This window comes from Cervus canadensis, chromosome 3 (assembly GCF_019320065.1).
Source record: "Cervus canadensis isolate Bull #8, Minnesota chromosome 3, ASM1932006v1, whole genome shotgun sequence".
In the NCBI taxonomy this organism is placed as follows: domain Eukaryota; kingdom Metazoa; phylum Chordata; class Mammalia; order Artiodactyla; family Cervidae; genus Cervus; species Cervus canadensis.
Genome location: NC_057388.1, coordinates 3,251,749 through 3,259,501, shown reverse-complemented (window position 1 = coordinate 3,259,501; position 7,753 = coordinate 3,251,749). Strand labels below are relative to the sequence as shown.

The window sequence follows — 7,753 nt, the reverse complement described above, 5'->3', positions numbered from 1 at the left end:
ACAGAGGGGGTGAAGGTGGTCACTTATTTAGGTTCATTTATTCAGTTGCATTGTGGGAAGGGAGGAACACTGCAGACAAATATTGCTGGTGTTTGTTTGGGAGTGCTCACAGTGTCTGGACCACACTGGATTTGCCCCAACTCACCGTGGTGTGTGCTTGCTGGGCCTACACTGCTCAGGCTCCAGGTTTTTCTGCAGGGGTACTGTCCAAAGCAGGTCCTGCATTTCATGCTCTTCCCAGGTCTAAGTTGCTCAGGTTCAGATTCTTGGTTCTCCACGGGGGCACATTCTCAGTTAGGCGTGCATTTTGTGCCCTTCCCAGGTCCAAGCACCTCAGATGACCAGGTGCTTGGTGAGAGCACTGGCCCTTAATCACCTCCCCTGTCCCAGCTGCTTGGGTCCAGCCACTCGGTTTCCTGGGTGTGGTGCAAGAGCAGTGTTTCAAGTGCACCGTGTGCATCCCCTGGAGAGCAGATAGCTGGCTGCGACCCTCCTGACAGATGTCAACTATCCAGGATCCCAGGAAGATGTGGTTAGCAACAGGGAGCCTGCTCACAGTTTGGTGGAGGATGCCAGTCTCTGGGGCCGAGAGTGGCCCTTGCTTTCCAGTTCTGGCTGTCCCACGCCTGCCACTGTCTCCTGTGGTGGGGAGGAGCCTGTAGGCAGCTGGCTAGCTCTCCTGTGGTATTCGCTCAATCCTTTGTTCTGTGAGCCGACCAGACTGCATGTTAGCTTGGAGTCTTTTACAGAAAAGTTCTCACTCTCTTTTTTTTCTCTCTGGCTATCCCACAATTTGGGTTGCTTTCTCACGTTAGCTCCCTCAGATTGTCCTCAGGGCATTCAGGTCCGGTCTTTACCCTAAGCATGCATCCCACACCTCCCTGTCCAGACTCCAACTGCTGGTGGCAGATTCAAGCGTCTGGGCTTCTTCTTCATTGGCAGTTGCAGTTAGGCATGCATTCTGTGTTTTGTTTTTTCTCCCACTTATGTTGCGCTCTGAGATTCCAAAACTCCCCACAGACCCACCAGTGAGAGGGTTTCCTGCTGTTTGGAAACTTCTCCTCTTTCACCGCTTCTTCCCCAGGACAGATGTCAGTCCCTAACTCTTTTGTCTCTCTCTTTGCTTTTTATATTTTGTCCTACCTCCTTCTGAAGAGAATGGGCTGCCTTTCTGGGTGCCTGATGTCCTCTGCCAGCATTCAGAAGTTGTTTTGTGGAAGTTGCTCAGCATTCAAATGATCTTTTGATGAATTTGTGGGGGAGAAAGTGGTCTCCAGTCCTATTCTGCCACCATCTTGCTTTAAGCACGAATTTATTCTGAGGTTTTCTATTATGTCCTATTGATCTATTTGTATGTTTCTGTGAGAATCATTGTGCTTATTCACTCAGTCATGTCAACTCTTTGAGATCCCACAGACTACAGCACACCGAGCTTCCCAGTCCTTCACCGTCTCCCAAAGCTTGCTCAAACTGAGTCTATGATGTCATCCAGCCATCTCATCCTTTGTCGTCCCCTTCTCCTCCTGCCTTCATTCTTTCCCAGCATCAGGGTCTGTTCTAATGAGTCAGCTCTTTGTATCAGGGGGTCAAATATTGGAGCTTCAGCATAATTTCTTCCAATGAATATTTGGGTTCATTTCCTTTAAGATTTACTTATTTGATCTCCTTGCTGTCCAAGGGACTCTCAAGAGTCTTCTCCAACACCACATTTCAAAAGCATTAATTCTTCAGCAATCAGCCTTCTTTATGGTCTAACTCTCACATCCATACATGATTGCTGGCAAAATAGCTTTGACTATACAGACCTTTGTTGGCAAAGTATTCTCTTTGTTTTTTAATACGCTGTCTAGGTTTGTCATTGTTTTTATTCCAAGGAGCAAATGTCTTTTAAATTTCATTGCTACAGTCACCATACACAGTGATTTTGGAGCCCAAGAAAATAAAGTCTCTCACTGTTTCCATTGCTTCCCCACCTATTTGCCATGAAGTGATGGGACCAGATGCCATGATCTTAGTTTTTTGAATGTTATAACCACCTTTTTTACTCTCTTCTTTCACCTTCATCAAGAGGTTCCTCAGCTCCTCTTCACTTTCTGCCATGAGGATGGTTTCATCTGCATATCTGAGGCATTGATATTTCTCCTGTCAGTCTTGCTTCCAGCCTGTGTATCATCCAGCCCATTATTTTGTATAATATATTCTGCATATAAGTTAAATAAGCAGGAGACAATATACAGCCTTGATGTCCTCCTTTCCCAATTTGGAACCAGTCCATTTTTTCATGCCCAGTTCTTTTCTTTTTTTAATTTAATTTAATTTTTAAAATGTTTTTCATTTATTTATATTAGTTGGAGGCTAATTACTTTACAATATTGTAGTGGTTTTTGCCATACCCAGTTCTAACTGTAGCTTCTTGACCTGCATACAGGTTTCTCAGGAGGCAGGTAAGGTGGTCTGGTATTCCCATCTATTGAAGAATTTTTCACAATTTGTTGTGACACACAAATTCAAAGGCTTTAGCATAATGAAGCAGAAGTAGATGTTTTACTGGACTTCCCTTGCTTTTCCATGATCCAGTAGATGTTGGCAATTTATCTCTGGTTCCTCTGTCTTTTCTAAATCCAGCTTGTACATCTAGAAGTTCTTGGTTATTGCACTGTTGAAGCCTAACATGGAGGATTTTGAGCTAGTAAGTATCATACTGTTTTGATTACTTTAGTTTCATAGTTTAGTTTGAAATCACGGAGCATGATACCACCAGTTTTCTTCCAATTACTTCAGATTGCTTTGGCTAATCGGGGTCTATACAAATGTTACAATTGTTTGCTCCAGTTTTGTGAAAAATGCTATTAGTTTTTTGAACAGAATTACACTGAGTCTGTATATTGCTTTGAGTGGTGTGGATACTTTAACAGTATTTACTCTTTTAATCCATGAGCATGGTATATCTTTCTATTTGTGTCATCTTAAATTTCTTTCATGAGTGTCTTAGTTTTCAGAGTATTGCTTTTTTTTGCCTTCTTGAATAATTGAATTGTGTTTCTTAAATTTTCTTTCTGGTAGTTTATTATTAGTGTATAGATATGAAACAGATTTTTGTACACTAAATGTATATTCTGCAATGTTACTGAATTGATTTATTAGCTATATTAATTTTTGGTGAAGCTTCTAATGTTTTCTATGTATAGTTTTGTGTCATCTCTGCACTATGCCAGTTTTACTTCTTAATTACTAATTTGAATGTCTTGTCTTTTTTTTCATTTCTTGTGTAATTTCCATGGAGAGAATTTCAATACAGTGTTGAATAAAAGTGGCAAAAGTAGGCATCCTTGTCTTGTCCTTGATCTTAGAGAAAAAGCTTTCAACTTTATACCATTTAGTATGATGTTAGTTGGGAATTTGGCATATTTGGTTTTTTGTTATATTGAGGTTTTTATTATATTCATTTTGCTTCTTCTGCATCCACCTCATTGAGGGTTTTTATTGTAAATAGAGGCTGAATTTCATTAGATATTTTTTCTGAATCTGTTAAGATGATCATATAATTTTATCCTTCATTTTGTTCATATGATATATTATGTGATTGATTTGCAAATATTGAACAATCCTTTTATTCCTGGAATAAATCCCATTTGATCATGGATCTTTTTAATGTATTGTTAAATTTAGTTTCCTAATCTTTTGTTGAGAATTTTTTGCATCTGTATTCATCAGGGATATATTTTTTGCATCTATATTCATCAGGACTGCAATTTCCTTTTTTTCTTTTAAGTATTTTTCTATAATTTTGTAATCAGGATAATATTGGCTTGAATATGAATTTTGAGGCCTTGCTTCCTCTTGATTTTTTGAAATAGCTTGAGAAGAATAGACGTTTTCATAACTTTTTTGGTACACATTTGGTATAATTCACCTATGAAGCTATTTGGTTCTGTACTTTTGTTTGTTGGGAGTATTTTGATTATTGATTCAATTTCACTACTAGTGTATTTTATCCTGTTTATATTATCTATTTCTTCCTGATTCAATCTTGAAATATTGTACATTTCTAGGAATATATACATTTCTTCTAGATTGTTTAATTTGTTGGTATGTAATTATTCATAGTATCCTCTTATTATCCTTTGTATTTCTGTATTCTCAATTACAATTGCTCTTCTTTCATTTCTGATTTCACTTACTTGAGGCCTTTTCTCTGTTTTTGTTTTTTTGAAGAGTGTGGCTAAAGCTTTACCAGTTATGTATATCTTTTCAAGCAACCAGCTCTTCATTTCATTGATTTTTTCCACTGTTATTTTAGTCTCTATTTCATTTATTTCACTCTTATCTTTGTTATTTATTTCCTTCTACTAATTTTGAGCTTTATTTGTCTTATATTTCTAATTCCTTTAGGTATAAGGTTAGACTATTTATTTGAAAAATTTTGTTTATTTGTTTTCTGAAGTAGGCTTGTATTCCTATACTCTTCCCTCCTAAAACTGGTTTTGCTGCCTCACAGATTCTGGAATGTTGTGTTTCTATTTTCATTTGCCTTCAATAATTTCTTATCATTTCTTATTTCTTCAGTGACTCATTGGTTGTTTAGTATCTTGTTGTTTATCCTCCCCACATTTGTAACCCCCTCCCCCAGTTTTCTTTTTTTTTCACACATGAACAGAATTCTCATTTATTCTCAAATACTTGGGCAGAGCTGATTTCAGAGTTTAGAAATGCACCAGAATCATGAAATAATGATCCCTTCTTAGAGGGCTTGAAAACTCAAGAAACATTACCATCTTTCAAAAGAGCTGTAGAAAATGATGACAACCAAGTAGCAGAAAAACTGCCAGCAGAGAAAATACCATGAGAAAACACCCGACCTCATGTACATAGTCAGAGGGAAAAAATGTATCCTTCTGGAACCATGATTATTATCGACACAGAGGCGAGGCACTGTCCCACAAGGTTAATTTGGTTAAAGAGAAATAAGAGCAAGCATTAGAGGATAAATGTAAGCCAAATTCCCTATGCAGAAATGAGGAAAAGATGGCAAAATGTGGGGAAATTCTGTGGCCAGAGCTAGTTATAATTAGTTGGTCAGCAAAAAGATCCAAGAAAAATGCCCTAATTTTTGATGAGTTGGATATTGCACATTCAAAAAACAAACAAAAAGAAGAACACTTAGAAAATTATTTTAAATTTAATTGTTTAATGCCTCTTTGACTACTGTTTGGAAGATCATTATCTATAACTGATGTATTTTTCACCCGCTCATCTTTTTGTTTGCAAACCATTTAAGTCTTATTTCCTCTGCTGAAAATTTTTGTCTTTGACACATTATCAAAATGCCCCTATGCTGTAATCACACAGGACAATATTGGAAAGACTGAATACCTAAATGATTTGTGAAGATAGTTTTCCCCTTCCGTTTTTAGATTACTTCTAACAGTTCCTAAAGGCATCGTCACAGCTGCCTGAAGCATGTCTTCATTCATAGAATCACCTAGATCACTGATAAGTGCTCCTGAACTTGTGCTCAGCTTTTCACACGAACGTGTAAGCTGTCCTGGTGGATCTAGTTGCTGCTGCTACTGCTGCTGATTTCAGAGTAGGCTTCTCATCTCTTCCACAGCTCTTCTAAAGTAAGATGTGAAACTGATGTCTGTGGAATATCGACATGTGTTACTGGAAATGCCTTGCACACTGTGCTTAATAGCCCTGCGGAGATCTGCTTTTTCACCTTCCATGTCAATTCTTGGCCACTTGGTGCCAGAGCCTTTTGCAAACCTGCTCATCTTTGTCTAACATTACTGACCCATAATTTATTCTAAGACATTCTCTAGATCTGTTTTCTGTACTCTCTGTTCTTTGAGTTGTGCTAATTCTTCTCCAATAAGTTTTGGTTGATGCATTTGTTGGACTCTGATCTTCTGCAGTAGTTGGTCACAATCTGGCAGATCATCCTTAACAACAAATATAGAATAACCTTCCTGTTATAACTGAGCCAAGAAAAGCGCAAGAAAAGTGATCTTAATTCTGGACCCGTCAAGAGAGACTTCAAGTTGAACCACTGTTTTCCTAATTTTCTAACTATAAACCAGTATTCTTTATAATTGCATAAAAATTATCTTTCATTTTGAGGGTTGATCCAGAGCTTCTGACACTCTGGACTGCTAAACAGGATTAGTTCTAAGCCCCAAACTTTCAAGGCATTGCTTATAACTTGAATAGAGAGAAAAAGCTCTGTGGTCCATATTTCCAGAAGGCTGCTGCAAAAATGTGTGATAATCTTCACCAGTACTTCTCCTTCTGCCATTTCTCATTGTCTCTTACTCATCTAGCTGGTGTGCGACTGAAGATAATTCCCCGGGTCTGAAGTATTCTTCTTGCAACAGGTTATTCAAGCAAAGTTGAGCACAAAGTGAGCCTTCTTATTTTGTAAAAGATGGACTCCATCTTGATTTGTCTCCAGTTTTATTCTTGTAATTGATGTCTCGTTTCATGTGATTGTGTTCAGAAAAGATGTTTGATATGCCATCAGTGTTAAATTTATGAGACACGTTTTTTGGCCTAGCATTCGATCCATCCTGCAGAATGCTTCATGTGTACTGAATGTGTATTCTGCTGCTCTTAGATGAAATGTCCTATATATTTGGATTAAATCAATCTGCTTTTATGTGTCATTTAAGGCCAGTGTTCTTTGTTGATTTTGTTTCGATGGTCTACCCATTGATGTAAGTAGGATGTTAAATTCCCCTGCTATTATTGTATTACTCTCAATTACTTCCTTTATGTCTGTTTATACTTGCTCTATGTATTAGGAGCTTCTATGTTTGGTGCATAATTGTTTACAATGTTATAACCTCTTGTTTGGTTGTTACTTTTATCACTATATAATATCCTTTTTTTGTATCTTGTTACAGCCTTTGTTGTAAAGTCTATTTTGTGGAACTGAGTATCCCTACCCAAAATTTCTTTTTGTTTCCATCTCTTCCCTTTCAATCTACATGTGTATTTAGTTCAGAACAGAGTCATTTGTAGAATGCATGTAGTTTTTATTTTTTTTATCCATTTATTCTTGTTATGTCTTTTGCTCAAAGCATTTAATTATGGGCTTCCCAGGTAGTTCAACTGATAAAGAAATCTGCCAGCAATGCAGGAGATCTGGTTCAATTCCTGGGTTGGGAAGTTCCCCTGGAGAAGGAATAGGCTCCCCACTCCAGCATTCTTGGGCTTCCCTGGTGGTTCAGCTGGTAAAGAATCTGCTTGCAATGTGGGGGAACTGGGTTGGGAAGATACCCTGGAGGAGGACAAAGCACCCACTCCAGTATTCTTGCCTAGAGAATCCCCATGGACAGAGGAATCTGGTGGGCTATTCAACTTTGCTTGAATAACCTGTTGCAAGAATACTTCTGTAGCCCAAAGAGTTGGACATGACTGAGTGACAACACACACACCTTTAAAGTTATTATTGCTGGGTATGGACTTATTTCCACTTTAATTGTTTTCTGAGTGTTTTGTAATTCTTCTCTGTTATTTTCTTCTCTTGTTCTCTTCTTTGGTGATATGATGACTTTCTTAGCATTGTATTTATATTCCCTTTTATTTATTTGTTATATTTGTTGTGGGTTTTCATTTTGTAGCTCCCATGAGGTTTTTGTCTAACAACCTATGTATAGTCTATTTTAACTTGATGACTGTTGAAGTTGGAGTGGATTCCAAAATCACTACATTTTTATGCCAACCTCATGTTTTTTTCCTTAATTCAGTGAGA

At 37.8% G+C, this 7,753-nt stretch overlaps 1 pseudogene; it reads right to left on the bottom strand.

Moving 5' to 3' along the window:
• Positions 1 to 552: 552 nt before the first annotated feature.
• On the bottom strand, positions 553 to 6,435 carry LOC122438920 (annotated as a pseudogene).
• Positions 6,436 to 7,753: the final 1,318 nt, after the last annotated feature.